This window comes from Phocoena sinus, chromosome 13 (assembly GCF_008692025.1).
Source record: "Phocoena sinus isolate mPhoSin1 chromosome 13, mPhoSin1.pri, whole genome shotgun sequence".
Taxonomy (NCBI): domain Eukaryota; kingdom Metazoa; phylum Chordata; class Mammalia; order Artiodactyla; family Phocoenidae; genus Phocoena; species Phocoena sinus.
In genome coordinates, this window is record NC_045775.1 from 70337513 (window position 1) to 70356992 (window position 19480).

At 37.0% G+C, this 19480-nt stretch overlaps 1 protein-coding gene and 1 pseudogene across 2 annotated transcripts in view; both read left to right on the plus strand.

Moving 5' to 3' along the window:
• Nucleotides 1–19480, plus strand: part of CTNNA2 (catenin alpha 2) — a 1238106-nt gene that overhangs the window by 190326 nt on the left and 1028300 nt on the right. The window lies entirely within an intron of this gene.
• Nucleotides 5264–5345, plus strand: LOC116764859 (annotated as a pseudogene).

Genomic DNA, 19480 nt, shown 5'->3' on the forward strand with positions numbered 1-19480 from the left:
TCTGGGGCCTCTGCTCCATCCCATTCTTCCTTCCCCTCATGTGAAGCTGTAAACCTCACTGCACCAGAGCCCCTTTCCCGCCTCTGGGGTCCTAGGTCAATCCCCCCTTGTGCTGTACCAGCTAGTGGGTTTTGTTTCCGTGTCAGCACTTCCCAGGACTGTCCAGGTATTTGCTTTCTTAATGTGTTCTGATTTTCCTGGTGCTTTTTCACTCTTTCAGTGTCCTGCAGCCTCTCCCTCCCGCTCCACTGAAGATGTGCAAAAGCTCCCCTTTGAGGTGTGTGGTGGGAAGGGGGGAGGATAGGAGTGTTCAACCTCTTCTCATTCAGGTGATACAGTGTGAAGAGCTGTTCCCTCTGTCTCCACCCCCACCCCTTTCAGAACACAGAGATCATCTCCACGGGGCCCTCCTAGACCCACTTGGCAACTTTTGCATCGAATTCGGCTCTTTCTACACTAACTGTTAGGACCTGGAGGTTCCTCCAGGTTTCATTTGAGGGACCAGAAATGAATTTTTTATTTATTTAAAAAAATTTTAATTGGAGTATAGTTGATTTACAATGTTGTGTTAGTTTCAGGTGTACAGCAAAGTGATTCAGTTATACATACATATATTTTTTTTTCTTTTTTTTTTTTCAGATACTTTTCCCTTAGAGGTTATCACAGAACATTGAGTATAGTTCCCTGTGCTATACCGTAGGTCCTTGTTGGGTACCTATTTTATATATAGTAGTGTATATGTTAATCCCAAATTCCTTATTTATCCCTCCCGCCCCTCCTTGAGGAACCAAAAATGTTTTATAACTCATTGGGAAAGGGACACGAGCAGCACAAGTAGAAGAGAAAGCAATGTTTAAATATTCTTATTTTGAAATTTTTGTTCTTATTCTTACTTTTGGACTCATTCTCATTGACACTTGGCAGCAACTTTTACTATGAAAGTTCTTGGTTTTGGTGGTGTTTTAAACTAGGCAGCAAATGAAGGAAACAGAAAGTCTCAGGGATTTAGAGATTTACCTTCCCTTAGGATCTCTTTCCTTTCATGAATGTTTACACTGTGCATCCAGCTAATTCCTTTATACTGAAGAGATAGGGTATTTGAATGTTATTTTTAGTTTGAGGCCAATCAACAAAGGACACTTCATACTGTAGATGCTCCTGCTCTGCCAGTGGCTTCACAGGGACAGTCCTACTGATGTACTTGCATTTTTTATCTGATTTCCTACTTTAAAAATAGTTCACAGGGGCTTCCCTGGTGGCGCAGTGGTTGAGAGTCCGCCTGGCGATGCAGGGGACATGGGTCCGTGCCCCTGTCTGGGAAGATCCCACATGCCGCGGAGTGGCTGGGCCCATGAGCCATGGCCGCTGAGCCTGAGCGTCCGGAGCCTGTGCTCCACAACGGGAGAGGCCACAGCAGTGAGAGGCCCGCATACCACAAAAAAAAATATCAAAAATAGTTCAGAGAAGTAAAAAAAAAAATAAAATAAAATTGTAAAAGACAAAAAAAAAATGGACTGTATACATAAAATGAAGACTTGTCCTTGAGTGTATTATACTGGAATTCTAAGCTACTGGGAGGCAGGACCTTGTCTCCAGAGGCTTTTGAAGTCTTATAGTACCAGGAACGCCATTAGGCATCAGGGAGGCCACTGATAGAGAGTTTCATCAAATATGTGTTACTGATTCAGAAGAGTTCCAGGAAAACTTAATATTAGGACATTCTTGGTGTAATTCATCTCCAGGTGTTTTCAGTATGGGGAAAAGTCAACATAACTGTGAACTATTATTGCTGCTGTCACCAGGGGATTGTTGTAAAATTCTGGAAAGAGGGAAGGTGACTTTTTGATCAGGGCAAAGCTTTGTATGTGTAATTACACTCATCACCTGTTCTAAATGGCTGCAGTGCAGCGTTAAGACCTTCAGCTCCACAGAACTTCAGGACAGCAATAGGAGACAGGAAATTAACTGGAGAAGTTAAAAAAAATATAACTGTATCATCCCATCTAACACTTTTCTGTCAGTTTTTTATATGATATTGTTCTCTCCTGCCCCCTGCCACAAAAGGCAGTCCTTGGAGGCATTTTTTTCTGAAGATTTCCCACCTTCTGTAAAGCCTTCCTTTCTGTTAACAAAGGGACCTCTGACTAGACCACATCAGCATAGCTGTTAAATGTACAGCTTTTGGCATCACATAGACATGTGTTCAAATCCAAGTTCTGCCACTTCCAAGCCCTGGATCTCTGCACCTATTACTTAATCTTCCTAAGTCTCTTTGTTTCCTTTTCTGTAATGTGGAGGTGATGGTGGTAACAATACAGATGTCAGTGGGTTTTAGGAGAGTTAAATGAGATAAGCAGAAACTAATACAACATTGTAAAGCAATTATACTTCAATAAAAAAAAATGAGGTAAGCAAAAAGAGCTGCTATCCATAAATGTCCATAAACGTTATTAGTGAAGAAGGAGCAAAATGAAACCTTGAACTGACCCCTTTATACAAGTCAGCTTCACACACGAGTCAAAATCATTCACCTCAAATTTCCTGTTACTTCGAACGAAAGCATCTTTTAGGACATAATTACACAGTTCTGAACCTTCATTTTCTTTTCTTTTCTTTAATTTAATTTTTTTTACTATTATTACTTTTTGGCTGTGCCATGCAGCTTGTAGGAATTGAACCCAGGCCACCGCAGTGAAAGTGCCAAGTCTTTGCCACTGGACCGCTGGGGAATTCCCTGAACCTTCATTTTTCTACTTAAATTCATTAATATAAATATGGTTTGCATGCAAATGAGTAGGTCCAGTGTGTACAAGTAACATGGAATGCAGTATGAAAATTTAACTATTTCAAAGAGAAAAAGATTTTGTTGGGAATCCTATCTAGCTTGACTACGTACTCACGGGGTACTTGTCTGGCTATTTATTTGGACTGCTTGTCCTAGAGATGGCAAATGGTATTGACTATGGCAGTACCAAGAGAAAAGTCTTAAAATCCCCCTCAGTGGATTCCAAAAGGTATCTTTGAGGTAAAATAGGAGGTCTTCGTTGGTAAGAAATTACACTTGAAATTTGATTTCTTCCTAGGAAGTGGCATTGCTTCTCTGTTTTATGTGATTCAGATTAATAAATACAGAGGAGCAAAAATGTTTGAGGACTGGATTAACGTCTACTTTCTTTTTGTCGAGTTAAATCATTTTTCTTTAAAATTTTTAGAGTAAATGTTTGTAAGCTAAGAATTTGCATAAAAAATCTGAACCTAAATTGATTTGAATTGAAGTAATCTGCTTCCCTTCTTTTGGCAAGACTCAGATTTAAAGCCTGAACAAAAGGCTTTAAATAGCACCAAAATGTCTACTGGCCCCTTTGGCTTAGAAGTAGTGTTTGTAACAAATATGACTGTTCTCCAGCCATCCTTTGGGGAGATTATGTGAGGAGTTTCCCTCTTTATAATGCTAAGTATATCATTGGTACATTTTACTCTCAAGAAGGCTCCCTCCCAAACTGCTATGTGTCTCCACTCACCAGAGACCCTTATCTTGCCATGCCAGTTTCTGTCATTCACCTCTGTCACTCCCATCTAGGACTGACTTTTAAAATTTATTTTTTATTTTTAATTTTTTATACAATTTTTAAAGGTATACTCCATTTAGAGTTATTACAAAATATTGGTTATATTCCAGGTGTTGTACAGTACACTGTTGTAGCTTATCTTACTCCCAGTACTTTGCTCCTCCAATTCCTCTACATATATATTACCCCTCCCCCACCACTGGTAACCACTATTTTATTCTTTATATCTATGAGTATGCTTCGTTCTTTGTTATATTCACTAGTTTGTTGTATCTTTTAGCTTCCAAATATAAGTGATATCATATGGTATTTGTCTTTCTTTATCTTACTTATTTCACTTAGCATAATGCCCTCCAGTCCAACCATGTTGCTGCAAACAGGAAAATTCTATTTTTTTATGGCTGCCATATATATATATATATATATATATATATATATATATATATATAGACATCTTTTTATCCATTCATCTGTTGACTGACAGGTTGCTTCCATATCTTGGCAATTGTAAATAATGTCACTGTGAACATTGGGGTGCCTGTATCTTTCGAATTAGTGTTTTCGTTTCTTTCGGATGTACATCCAGGAGTGGAATTGCTGGGTCAAAGGACAGTTCTATTTTTAGTCTTTTGAGAAACCTCCATATTGTTTTCCAAAGTGGCTGCACCAATTCCCACCAACAGTGTATGTGGGTTCTTTTTTCTCTACATCCTTGCTAACATTTGCTATTTGTGTTCTTTTTGATTACAGCTATTCTGACAGGTGTGAGGTGATATCTCATTATGGTTTTGATTTGCATTTCCCTGATGATTAGCAATGTTGAGCATCTTCTCATGTGCCTGCTGGCCATCTGCATTTCCTCTTTGGAAAAATATCTATTTAGTTCTTCTGCTCATTTTTCAATTGGGTTGTTTGAGTTTTTGATGTTAAGTTGTATGAGCTGTTTATATATATTGGATATTAATTCCTTATCAGTCATATCCTTTGCAAATGTTTTCTCCCATTCAGTAGGTTGTCTTCATTTTGTTGATGGATTTCTTTGATGTGTAAAAGTTTTTAAGTTTACTTAGGTCCCATTTGGTTATTTTTGCTTTTATTTCCTTTACTTTAGGGGAGGGGTCCAAAAAAGAAAAACACTGCTGCGATTTATGTCAGAGTGTTCTGCCTATGTTTTCCTCTAGAATATCCCATCTTACATTCTGATCTTTAATCCATTTTGAGTTTATTTTTGTGTATGGTGTTAGAGAATGTTCTAATTTCATTCTTTTACATGTAGAAGTTTTCCCAGCACCACTTATTGAATAGACTGTCTTTTCTCCATTGTATATTCTTGCCTCCATTGTCATAGATTATCTGACCATAAGTGCATCAGTTTATTTCTGGGCTCTCTATCCTGTTCTATTGATCTATGTATCTATTTTTGGGCCAGTACTATGCTGTTTTGATGATGTAGTTTTGTAGTATAATCTGAAGCCAGAGAGTGTGATTCTTCCAGCTGTGTTCTTCTTTCTCAAGGTTATTTTGACAATTTAAAATTGAAATTTACACACCTGGAGAGATTCCTCATTGGTTGCAGGTACTGCAGGTGCTTGGGGAAATGCACCTACACTCCCAACGCATACAGTCAAAGGTAACAACTTACGTGGTGTGGTGGTTGGGAGAATTAAAATCAAGATTTAAAAATCATTTGGGTCGTGCTCACTTCGGCAGTACATATACTAAAATTGGCCCCTGCGCAAGGATGACACGCAAATTCGTGAAGAGTTCCATATTTTTTACTGCAAAAAAAAAAATAATCATTTGGGTCTTTGTGGTCCCAGATGCACAGCCTGAATTCCTATTTATATATGGGGGAGGAACAGTAGGTCGCCCCAGAGAAATGGAACTTGGTGTCACTGAAGGAAAGTCTCCCTCATAGCACTCTGCCCCAAAGCTAATCTTTCCTACTTCAAACCACTGAAGAACAGAAGGCAATCTGAATCCAGGGTGTAACAATCCAATGGGGGCTCAAGACTGGACAGTTGGAGTGAGGTAGTGGAGCCAGGATAAAAAGAAAGTGAGAGCATGCTACAACTGTGAGGTCAACAGGCTTTTGGCTATGCAACTACGAGTAAGGGGACCTAAGAATGACGCAGTTCTAACCTCTTTGGCATATAGTTTTTGGGTGGAGATATGTGTGTGTGTGTATTTAACCAAAATAAAACTTTCCATGGAACATCATTTGTGCATACTTCAGGAACTGCTTTCTGGTATTTTCTCTCTTTTCCACTGCCCTGCCCTATTGTAGTATAATTTATTCTATAAAATTTTTTAAAAAGTGACCTCAAATCATTAAATTGATTTTGCAACCCAATAATGGGTCATGAATTGTAGTTTAAAAAACTGTAATTACATTTTAACATGTATATATAATAGTTAAATAAAAATAATATGAATCAACACTGATGATAGGGATCTACTAGATTGTTTTTAAACAGATTTCAGAGATGATGTATGTAAATTGCTTTTAGCAAATACTCTGATATACAGCACAAAGTCATTTATCATTGGCTATTATTTTTGTGTGTAAGATGAGACAGTTATTTGCATAAAAGTTTCCAACACTTTATTGAATTATTTGAAAACAGAAACAAAAATAACAACAGCAACAAGTGACAAGTACAATAATTGTTTTGGATAAATTGCATGAGGGAATTTGGTCCATGGCCAATTGATTAGTGCATGCTGCTTTGTTTGCCATGAAATGAAGATACACATTTCCTTTACTTTATGTCAATTGGTGAGACTGAAGGGTTGTCAGAGTTTCCTTTAAATGTTTTGCTTTCTTTGTCCCTCCTGAGCTGACCTCTTTCCTAGTCCTTCTTCTGGGCTCTGTGAGCTCAGCTCTCCTACCCAATTCCTCATGAGCTGGAGGATGCTGCAATTAATGCTGATGGTGGAGAGAGTACATTACTTCATGAGAGAGGATTGCTTTCTCCCTTTGCTCCAAGATTTCACCTTATGGTGATTGTATTTTCCTTATACTTTGATTTATGGGATAATATTAATAGATATACTGATGTTAAATATACTCTATAATTAAATATATTATTCCTGCTAATTTATTTTTTACAGATACTACTTAATTACTTATGCTACCATTTATTGTAAAGTTTTGAAATTATATTCATAAATTAGGTTAGTATATAACTAGATTCTTGGAGTCATTCGTTCATTTATTAATTTATGTGTCATTAAACAAGTGTGAATTCAGTATCTGGTCTTAATGGAATTTATAGTCTGGTAATAGATACATGAAAGTATCCTGGAAGAAATGACATCTAAATTGACCTCTGTGTTCTTGGCTGCTGTAACACAGAGATTTGATTGTCTTAAATGACTCAAATAAGAGACAGTTTTATTTCTCTCCTGCACAGTAATGTGAACTGAGGAGTATAGGCTTAGTGGGGTATTTATACCAACTTCAACATGTGCCTTCCAAGTTTATCTCCAAACCATCACCCTTTCCTAGCCATCAAGAAGATGGACAGAGAATCCAGGATAAGTGTCCTTGTGGAGATGACCTGAAAACTGCACATAAGCCTTCGGCTCACATTCCCTGGCCACATTTAGTTGCAGGGGATATTGAGAAATATACTCTGTATTGAACAACCAGACACCCAGCTAAACTGTGGGTGCAACAAGGAAGAAAGGAAGAATGGATAAAGGATGGAAGTTAGCATCCTCTGCCAAAAGCTCTAAAAGGAGTAAGTAGCTGAAGGATGCAGAGGAATTAGTGTTGTAGTTCACTTGCAGTCCGTAAAATGATATGGAGAAGCAAACAAGAGATTTTGTAATGAAATATTGAAAATGCAATGAGAGGGCATGCCCAGAGAGCACTGACCACTGAAGTCCTACAGTGAGGGGCATGCAAACCAAGCATGGAAGGCCGAATGGAAGGGGCTTCCTATCTAGGTGGAGATCTGAAGAGTGAAGTTAACTATCAGATGATAGCTGGATGGGGTGTTCAGGGCAGAGGAGACATGGAATTCCAAGGCCCTGATGTGAGAATGAGCATGGAGTGATTAGGAAACTGAAAGAATTTCAATCTGACAGATAGGCACATTGAGGGCAAGGTGGGGCAAGAAATGAGCCTCTGAGAAGTGAGCTGGAGACAGATCATGGCCTACTCCATGTTGAGGGCATTGAACTTTATCCTAAAGGCAAGAGGAAATCATTGAAGAGTTTGGGCAAGGAGATAGTTGAATGCTATTCCTTATTCTAAACCCAGCCTTATTTATAGCTACCATGCTAATTCCCAGAGCCAAAGGAGGAAAGTGTGAAACATGAAAACTTTCTGCTCAGTCCTTGAGAGTAAACCAAGTATAAATGTTTCCAAGATAGCTTAGTGTGGCTTTCATATAGACTAGCTATAAAATACTTTATGTAGGTAATAATTGAGTTTCTAGTCTATTTCTTACTTATTAATTGAACTGGGTAATGGTTATACTTTGAGAAACAAAAAAAATCAGTCTACCATTAACCCAAAATAGAATTTCTCCACATTATAAGCAGATTGATCAGCAGAATGGGAAAGAGAAGGAGGGACCAGAAAAGGAAGTATAGTAGTCGTTTAAAAAAACAAACAAACAACCAGCCAACCAGTGGAAGACGTGAATGTGAAGTGGTGCTCGATGGTGTCCTCCAAGCATTGACTCACCAACTTTGCCACTGAAGTAGCCCTGGGCATCTGGTGATTCAGGAACACACACACATTGTTGGTAGCAAGTAGCAATTTCTTAGAATCTCAGTTTTAGTTTTAAGATGAATATAAATTTTGTAGAATGTATTTGCTCTTTTTTTTTTTTTGCGGTACACGGGCTTCTCACTGCTGTGGCCTCTCCCATTGCAGAGCACAGGCTCTGGACGCGCAGGCTCAGCGGCCATGGCTCACGGGCCTAGCTGCTCCGCGGCATGTGGGATCTTCCTGGACAGGGCACGAACCCACGTCCCCTGCATCGCCAGGCGGACTCTCAACCACTGCGCTACCAGGGAAGCCCTATATTTGCTCTTTTAATAAAAAAGGAAACTCTGTCTTTCCCCCTACTGTTTCTGTTAAATATTATTCCAGGAGAATGTCCTGTACTATTCCGTTTTCACATACCCTGGAATTGTACATTGTGTTCCTGATGACATGGAAATCTGGATTTGAAAAATACTGACTTGGTCAACATATAGAGTGAGAGAGGACTGAGAGCTAATTAAAATTCATGAATGAACTAGGGAGACACCTAAAATGCCACTCCATTAGTTTAAAGTGAGAAACTGAGTGGTTACACCCAGCAGAAATGTTCCTGTCAGCATAATCAGCTTATGTCATGCTTTAGTTAAGCTATAAGGGAAGCCAAATCAGACCCAGACATCACTTTATTGATTTACCAAGAGAAATCACTGTAACCCAGACTAGAAATAGTCCTGTCAGCATGATCAGCATATTCTCTGCTCACAGATAGGCTTACATGGAAATCAGGAGGTTGCTCGGTGAGCATGGAATCAAGAGGTTTAGGTATAAAATGTAAGGACAACCTGCTGGGGCAGTGTGATACCCCTGGCTCACTTCAGATCCAAGTGGTAAATTTCAGTTTAACTTTCAAAAAGTCATCTCGTTCCCTCATTTTCAAGGTCTTAGGGGCACAGTAGCCCTCCAGTGTTTATTAGCATACAAAAGAGAATTTGAGTTAAGACAAAAATAGTTTAGATATTATAGTGTTAAGCTGCAGCAAGAAGCCATAACATGTAATTTGGGCCCATATTTTGCACTTCCAGATGCTTTCTTACTCAGCTTTCACTTTCATTTTCACTGGCCAGAGGGAACAGACTGGCATCTCTCATGGCTGAACCCACCTTGTTTTGTTTGCATTGTGTGATACCTTTTTTAAGTGGGTCTATCACGTAAAACTCACATATATATCTGGATTCCTGGCTGCCATCCTGAAGGAGTGTACAAAGTTCGCTGGGTATCTGAGTGATTCTTTTAATGAATAGAACTAAGAAGCTAGACAAAATGTACAAGCATCCTTCAAACGTATTGTGACCTGGGAAAACAATAACAAATCCCAAAATGTTAAAGCAAATAAAAGAAGAGAAAATGGCAAGCTTGAAAGATAAGTGACCGAACTAAATTTCAACCTTAGGTTATATGGCAAGGCTTGTTTCCGTTTTCTGTTGAAGGATGCATAGCCCAGAGTAGACATGATATAAAGTCTGTTTTGTGGTAGAGATGGAGAGGTAAATAAGAACTCCCCTCATAGAGTGGGAATACCAAAGGACAACAGCAAACTATCAGTAAACTCAATCCACAAAGAGTGAAACCATCTTGTCTTTAGTAACCTGGGCCTGAGCGGAGGAAAAAAAATGTTCCCCTTGAAAATTTGAGTTGGCCTTCGACAAGTTTTGCAGCCAGAATTCATGCTATCTGTGTGGTCAAACCCCAAATGAAGAATTTAATATAAGTTGATGCCAGGATGATAGTGAACATAGTAATTGGCAGAAACAGATTTTCTGGAAATATAAAATTTCACATAAGGCATAAATAATTTCCAAGATATTTTTAAAGATGTATTTCAAGAAATAATGTATTTAAGGCAAAAAGGTATTAATATATATCATAAGTAAGAGCCAGTAGAATAAACAGAAAGCACAGGAGAATCACATTCATAAAAGCTACAGATAATAGAATTATCAGACATAAATATAAAATATAAACTTTTCTACTATGTTTTAAGAATTAAGAGAGGCTTAAAAATGTTAGCAATAAAAAGATTTTAAAAACAACACAATTTAAAATGACCTAAATAGGCCTTTTAGAAATTAAAAATATAGGTGGAAGTGTGTGTGTATAATGATTTAAACTAAAAATTCCATGGGTTGAGTTGACATATGCTCCCAAAAAAGAAGAATTAAATTGTTTCAGATGAACCCTCCCAACCAAGAATAAGTAAAATATTAAAACCACTAGAAAAGTACTAAGTGAGCAAGCTCTTGAAGGGTCAAGATTTTGGAAAGAGGGAAAATCCAGAAATGTGAATATCTGCCAATTACAAAGCAGTGAATAAGGCAAGGAGGGATTGAGAAGAGCTTTTGGTAGTTTCACTAGTCTAGGGGGACAGGAATTGAAGTTCAGGAACAAAAGGTCTAGAAGGCAGCTGTTCCAGTTACTATTGCTGCATACAAATCACCTGAGATGTAGTGTTGCATAACTATTTTATTATGCTAAGAGATTCTGTGGTTCATGAATTCTTTGAGGTTACAGCAGGGTGCCTTGTCTTTGTTCCATAGTGTTTGAAGCTTCAGCTGGGAAGGTTCAAAGGCTGGGGGTAGCATGATGTCTGGGGACTAGAATCACAGTCTCGAGGAGGAGGAGCCTTCACACATGTATGTAGGACTTGATGCTGGCTGTCAGCTGGAACCTTGGCTGAGGATGTCATCCCAAACACAAGATGTGGCCTGTGCATTTATTATCTCCAAATTTTCTAGTTTGGGCTTCCTCGTAGCATTGTGGCTGAGTTTCAAGAATGAGAATCTCGAAGAAAAAGAGGCACAAGTACAGGGCATTTTTGTGATCTATAGTCAAAAGTCACAGGCTAGGATTTCTATTCTAATATATTGATAAGGTTGTTACAGAGGATCAGGATCCTCTTATCAGGATCAAGATAAATGGACATAGATTGTTAGAACCATCTTTGGAAATTATGATCTGCCGCAGTACCCCACATTTTTACCTGGGACTCTGGAATGGGTGAAGTGTGGGGATCAGATCTTACAAAGACTAAAGCCCAGTTTCAGATCAGCTCAGTCTCTCATTAGATTAAGATGATCTATCTTTACCATAATATTTTGCTCACAAACGAACTAATTTCTCTCTGGAAGAAGATATCATCATCTCTAACTTCTTATTTACTATAAGTGTATAAGAATATAGTATTGATATTTAAGTATATAGTACATAGAGTACAAGTTGTGATATTACATTAAAAATAACAAGGCATGAAAAAACAATATTGACTGAAAAAAAGAGAAAATATAATTTAAAATTAATCCACAAATGATGCAAATATTAGAATTATCAAACAGGGATATTAAAGTTCTGTAAATTAATGTGTTCAGGAAATTAAATGGCAAGATGGAGGGAGCTATAAAAAAGAATAAAATAGAAATTTTATAATTGAAAGCTACAATAACTGAAATGAATTCAGTTGCTTTAGTTAATAGCTTTAGTAGCAGGCAGATTAGACAAACCTGAAGAAAGAATTTGTGAACTGAAAGATAAGTCAGAATTAATATCCAGAATAAAATATAGAGACAAGAGGTTGAAAAACCTGAAAGCTGATACATAATTAAGAATTTTCCAAGACTGATGAAAGACATTACTACTCAGATTCAAAAGTGCCATGCACTTCAAGAAAATTGCACACAGTTATTTCCTAAGAAAACATCAAAAATCAAAGGTAAAAAGGAAATTTTCAGAGCACTCAGAGGAAAAAGACATGTTACCTTAAAAAGAGAGATAACTTTTACCTCAAAATAAGAGACAACTGACTTTTAGCTAGTGACAATGATAGCCAAAATTAATGGAATGAACTAATCAGAGTACTGAAAGAAACTGCTATCCTATAATTTTTATCCAGGTAAGATATTATTCAAAAATAAAGTTGAAATAAATGCATTTTCATGTAAACAAAAATTGAGAATTTATCACCAGCAGATCCACACTAAAAGAAAATACTTGAGTGTTCTTCGTCCAGGAAAATGAGCTTGGATGGAAGCATAGAGGTAAAGAAAAGAATGTGGAACAAAGAGTAAATATGTAGGTAAATCCAAATGAATGTTGACTATGTAAAACTATAATAATAATGTCTTTTGAGGTGAAACATGAAAAGAATTAAATATATGACATGCACACATAACATACACACATACACATACACATGTGTGAGGATAGAATCAGCAGTAAATAGGAGTTAACTAGTCTCAGATTGTTGCATTGTCCAGATTGTGGTAAAAGTAGTGATTTGTCCTATGTTTTTTTCCCCTTGCTTCCTTTTATATTATTTAACCATTTTTAGTCAATTATCGCTGTTAGCTTGTTAGCTATATGTTATTTCACTACGCTCTTAATGTGTACCATGGAGATGATCACATGCAGTCTACTACATAGAGCAATACTAAGATATATATTGGTAATGGTATAACAGTAGTCATTTAATGTAAACAGACTAAGTACTCCAATTAAAAGACAAAGATTTTCAGGCTGGATCCAAAAAGAAGCTGGTAAGATATCTATAAGATATGATTTGACTATAAAGATACAGAATGTTTGGACATTAGCAATAGAAAGACATTCCATGCTATCTCCTTATATGAACCTTTTACAATGAAGTGAAATCAAAGTCAAAACGTTTAGGCAATACTTTGTAGGAGTGGGGGGAATAAAGAAATAAGTGGTACTAGAAGTAGATGAGGAAATTTTTTTTTAAGTTGCAAGAAATTAGACTATGATTTTTTATAATATTTTATTGTGGAATTTTTCCAACATACAGAAGAGTTGAAAGAATGTAACAGTTCAGTGTTCATAGCCATACCACCTAGATTCTATGCATTTTGCTGCATTTGCTTTGTTGTACATCTATTCATTTATCCATCCATTTCATCTGCTTTTTGAAAATTAATTTAAAATTAAGCTGCCAATATCAGTGAACACACTGTGTTTTTACACCAATGGGGATGATTTGGAAAAGAGAAAAAAATTGATGATTCCAAGAGAGAGTGATACAATTGCAGGGACAATGTCTTTGAATAGTCAAGATGGGTTGGTTCAAGTGAGAAAACAAAGCTGTTTATTAGCATTCAGTGGAAACATGGGAACTTTATCAGGAGGATAGTTCCACAGGAGGAAAGTCAGAGTCCAGGGTATAGGGGCAAGTGGTGGGTAGAGGTGATGGTGGGGTATGTATGTCATCTTCTTATCACTTCTGTTTTTCCCAGAAAGATTAAACAAGAGACAAGGTGGTTATCAGCTGAGAATGAAGTAGGAGAAGACAGAACTGGTTTGAGGAAAAGATATGAAGTAATCATTGTGATAATGAGAGTGGGATTTTAGGGCATCCCTAAGGGACCATTTGAGGTTTGTGGTTATGGATATTTTCTGATGCGATCAATGTGGCGAGCTTAGGAAAAGTTGAGGGCAGTGTTTTTTCTAGATATTATAATATCATTCATATAAAGTTTTCATGTACCAATATGAATAACCTAAATAGTAATAAATTTTGGAGAACATTATTCAAAGATATGGACAGGCTTCCTCTACCTGTTGGGAGAAATTAGACTACAGAATTCAGAAATCAGACAACCTCACAGCAACCACAAACTTAATGTTTTTTATAGTGCTGTCAAATCGCCTCACTTAACTTAGAAATATTACAGTTAAAACTTCAATTCTATAGATTCGGTTTTAAGGAAGACATTAAGTGACTGTGAGTCAGGAGAGCTATTCATGAAGTTTTTTATGCTAACTAAGGTTCACAAAGAAGAAATGTTTAGACTATAAAACAAAGAAAAAATATATTATGAAAGAAAATATTCAGCCATTTAATTTTCTGTTGTTGGTTGTTTGGACAGCATTATCATTGCAACAAATTTCTAGCTCTGTGTTTTAGAAGAATTTATTTTTAACTGAGATAGGGTGAGGGGTGTATTGCACTTTTTTGGTCAACCCTTAGAATAACTCTGTATTCTATAAAGACTAGTATTTAAGCCTCATTTCTGTTCTCTTACATTCAGAAATGATTTCACATGTGAATAGAGGGTGTCAGAGAAGTAATTATAAACCTCAAAGCATATCTAGTGATTATATGAGTGCTGGATGTTAGTGAGGACTTTTTTGGGAAGACTTTTTCTGCTGTGTCAATTTAAATCAGTCATTGTTCTGAATTCTATCATGTCGCCACATAAAGAACTAAAGGGAATTTTAATAGGAAGTACTGTTGACAACACATGGCTTTCTTAAAACTCATTCTACTTTTAAGAAATAGGGAATTAAGGGCTTCCCTGGTGGCGCAGTGGTTGAGAGTACGCCTGCTGATGCAGGGTACACGGGTTCGTGCCCCAGTCCGGGAGGATCCCACACGCCGCAAAGCGGCTGGGCCCGTGAGCCATGCGACGGGAGAGGCCACAACAGTGAGAGGCTCGCATACTGCAAAAAAAAAAAAAAAAAAAAAAAGAAATAGGGAATTAACAATGGCAGGGAGTCAAGAAAGGAACACATTCTCATTTACTTGCTGTGAATTCTATAGTGATTCATGGCAAACTCAAGAAATAAAACACAAGCCGTCTGTTGTTGTTAAAGGAAAATTACCCATTTTATATCTGCCTAAAGCAGCATCATATGGTAGGATCTCCAGCGCCGTCTTAAACCATGCCTTACTTCTTTGTTTGGCAATTTAGGCAAAATAAGAAAAGCTTTTCCAAATTGCCTTTTTTAAAGGAAATACTGCCTTTGGAAAAACATTGAATACATTTAGAATTTTAATGACTGCTAAGCTCAATTCTGTTAGTTTTTGAAGGTCATGGATTCTTTCACACTCATTTACATGTATTTGCGTTTAGGGCAGAGTTGTCATCTTGACCACACTTTAGTATACTGACCTGAATAATTTGAAATAATCCTGGAATCAAACTTAAATCCTTGGAATTGCCTTTTGTAGGAAGACTTTTCTTATGTAACTTAATTTTGTCAAGTCAGTATGGTCTTTGAGCTAAGAAAAGCAGGTTTTAACAGAGCTCAGATTTCTTTCAGGTGAGACAAGCACTCAAGAGAAGTTAATTGCTATCTTTCCTAAGCTGTTTTATATATCAGATCGTAGATCTAAAATTATAGTTGGAAGGTCAGAGATGATCAAGTCTAAACTCTCATTTTACACAGGAGGAAATTTAGGTCCAGAGAGGATTAGTTTGCCCAAGGCCACGTAGCCTTTGGTGAATTTTTAGTCATTTTTAGAGCAGAGTGATATATCAATATGTCTTAACAATTTAAATAGAATTTAGCGAGTTTCATCTGAAACCTAATTTTAAAAATCTAGACTCACCAAGATGTTAGTTTAATTGGAGTGCGAAAATAGTTTCCCCACAGTTATGCAGTGCGCCTCCTGACAAACTTTGTAGAACTAGAGTCTGAACTCAATCACTGCTACTGTAAATTTCCATATGCATTAAAAAGAATCAGTGATGCACCTCCATTTCTTGTGTATTGTACTCCCACATTTTCTTCTGGCAACGGCCTGCAGTTCTGACACTCTGTCAACACAACCAGTCAAGTTCAGTTCCTTACAGTTTCCTGGATATCTACAATATATGTAACTAGAAACTACATCTTTGAGTTGCGTTTTCAAAAGTGTTGCAAAGAATATACTAGGATAATTTTCTCATGTGTAACTTGTGTTTGATCACATTGCAGACCTCCTTGCCTGGCTTTATGGATGTATCTCTTTTTGGTATAAAGCCAAGAGTGCCAGACTAGACCTCATTCTCAAGCACATCTCCTCCTTGAAGTCATCTGAAACATTGTCAATAGTGAAGCATTCTTTTGTGAACAGGCCCTTTCAGTCTTCCAGAGCACACTGTTAAAACAAATTAGTACCTTGCATTGGTATACTAATTTACAAGTTATACATCACATTCACATGATATTTCAGTTGAAATTCAGCAAACAGATTTTCTCTTGACTCAGTGGTGCATCAAGAGGATGGTGGTTGGAGTACCCCAGGTACCAGCAAGAAGGGAGTGTAATCTAGAGAATTTAAAAAGAGTGATAAAACCATACAAAATTGGTTGACTTTTTGTTATTACCATGTTATATCAATTCTCAACAGTCTTAAGTGATAAAATATTCCTCCCCAAGAAACTTTTTTTTTTGGTGGAAGTTCTGAAAAGATTCTGTGGTTACAGTTGAGTTATAATAATACATATATTAACTTCAAATTAGTATCTTTTATATTTTAGGTATAATGTATCATATAGGAGCTAATCTGGATAACTCCCAACTATACACTTGGTTTGTAGACTATGTGTTCAATTCAAGAGTAATTTTTAAGTTCTTACCAGTTTGGAATTTTTCAAGTTCTCTTAGGATGTAGTTTGTGTCTCTAGAACCTGTAATACTATATATTCTTGCATTTAAACAGTAAATTGGAAGTATAGCAATAAATAAGATGCAGAAGTAGAATTTCAGTTACTTCAGTGATTTCATTATATGGTACCACTTGGAGTTTCATCTCTGTTTAAAAATTTAAATAGCAACACAAAGTGTGAACTGCAAGACATAATATTTTCATTAAGTATAAGTGAATTTTCAAATGATCATAAATGAAATATAATTGTTTGGTAGTGTCCATTTCATAGGTAGTGTCCATTTCATAGGTCAAGCTAAATTTGCCCCTTTTTGGAAGAATAATGTTTGAGTAATTCACTCCCAATATATTAGTAAGGATTATTTTATAGTTTACTGAGTACATAGTTCTTTGGGAATGAGGTAAGGAAGCAAGAAGCAAAGAGCAAGATATAATAGGGGACGTGTGCATGTGTGTGTGTATGTGTGTACGTGTATGTGCATATGTGAGTGTGTGTGCTCATGAATCATGTGTATGTGGTCTTGAGATAAATGTAGCTTATTTTACATTTTTGGTCCTGATAAACATAATCTTCTTTTTGGAGAAAGAAGCTGAGAACAGACTGGCTAAAAAGACACTCTGAGGATATTTTTCTCAGCAATACTGTGGTAAAGGGCAATTTTCCAGTAGGTTGTCACATCTTTGAGTGCACATTTGTCATGATTTATCAAAAATTAGTAGAAAATATTCTACTTGAACCTCCTATGTTTATAAATTGAGTAGTGAATAGAATTTTAAGTGAACAGATACATTTTCTGCACTCATTTGACTGTGAGTTGACTCTGTACCTTAAATAAAATTCATACTGAAAAATATACTACTAACTATACTAACATACTAAATATACTAAAAAACTACAAAAACCACCTTTCCAATATGTCTGTAGGACATAGTGACAAGGTAATATTTATAAGTTTTCCTGATTAAAATCAAAATAAATAATGAATAAAATTAGTAAATCTTAGAAATTTGATATACTTGATCATTAATGAGATCACCTTGTCTATGACTTTGGGTTAGTTACTTCACTTTTCTGTTCCTATTGCTTCATGTGTAAGATGAGGATAATAAAATCACATAACTCATTGTTTTTATTCTAAGAAATAAATTGGAGAGAGAGAAGAGAGAGAGAGAAAGTAGGGGCTCAATAAATGTTAGCTTATAATTGTAAACAATATTATATTGAAATATACTTTTAATTCAAGACCAAACATCTATGTACAAAAATCTATACAACAATCCACATTCATAGTATACTAATAGATTTTACTTTTTTGTTGTTTTTACAATATTTATGAAGATAACATATTTATAAATTGAAAGACTCAGAGGCACGTAGTTTAAAAGGCCAGTACCATGAGAATAATGAATTCAACACAGAAAAGATATGAACAGTTACAACAAATACAAGATTTTTAAAAAAGCCAAACCCCTCCAATACACACCATAGGACTCATCCTTCAAAAAAAAAGTTACTTCCTTCAAAGAAAAATAAATCTTTCCACCTACCGAACCTAGAAAATCCTAGGGATATTTCCATACTGAACCAACTTTGCAAAATTCTTTTTTTATTCACATGTATTCAGTAATCAATTTATATCTCTTTGCAGCGCTAACAAGGAATCTTGCTAGCAAGAATTTCAGTGTCACTGGTTATGTATGTAACATCTGTGCAGTAATTATCATAGTATTATAGATAGTATTATACTCATCATAAAAACTATTTTAAATTTTTCACAATAAGAATTGCATTTTTTTATTCCCTACGGCCTACAAGAATACTATGATTTAACCCCATAGCACTTTTTTTTTTTTTTTTTTGCGGTGTGCGGGCCTCTCACTGCTGTGGCCTCTCCGGTTGCGGAGCAACAGGCTCAGCGGCCATGGCTCACGGGCGCAGCCGCTCCGCGGCACGTGGGATCCTCCCGGACCGGGGCACGAACCCGCGTCCCCTGCATCGGCAGGTGGACTCTCAGCCACTGCGCCACCAGAGAAGCCCCCCATAGCAGTTCTGATGCTGATACCATCCTGTTCTGTTCAGCCCAAGAAGGAGAGAGGGGTGGGGCTTATAAGATAGTGGGGCTGCCAGGGGAGCCAGGTGTCAGTAATCATATAGAGCTGGCCATCTCCAGTCACTTCTTGCCCAAAGTCAGCAATGGGGGCTTCACTTGAACTTCTGGGAGTAAGTGACCTATGGACAACCTTCCTGTATGCCCTCCTTAGAATGGAAAATAAGGGCAGAGAGATTGAGATGCTACAAAATGAGTAAAAGGTGGCAAGCCCTGTGAAACACCGTGGTAAAATATTAAGGACAATTTCCATCCAAAGCACCGTGTGTTTGTCACTGCCCTTGTCTACTGCCACCTCCTAGGGAATGGAGGTAACAGATTTGGTGGCGGGAGGTTTAGGCTGTGTTAAGGAGAAGGCCGCCTTCCTTCTTATCTCTTGGCAGTTGGCAAAGCTGTCCAACTCAGTCATGAGCCCTGCACCTTCAGTCAACCACTTGCAATATATTAGTGCATGTGAGAAACCTGACTCTGTCTCCTTATCTCTCTACATATAGAGATGTAATTCTAGATGTATTGCGTATCTGTGGACTCTAGCTCTAAGGATAAATCAGTTTTCTATTCTTTATTCCAATCTTTCAAATCAGATTGGTTCTACTGGACACAATTTTTTGTGCAGCGAGTCAATAAATTTATTGATGAA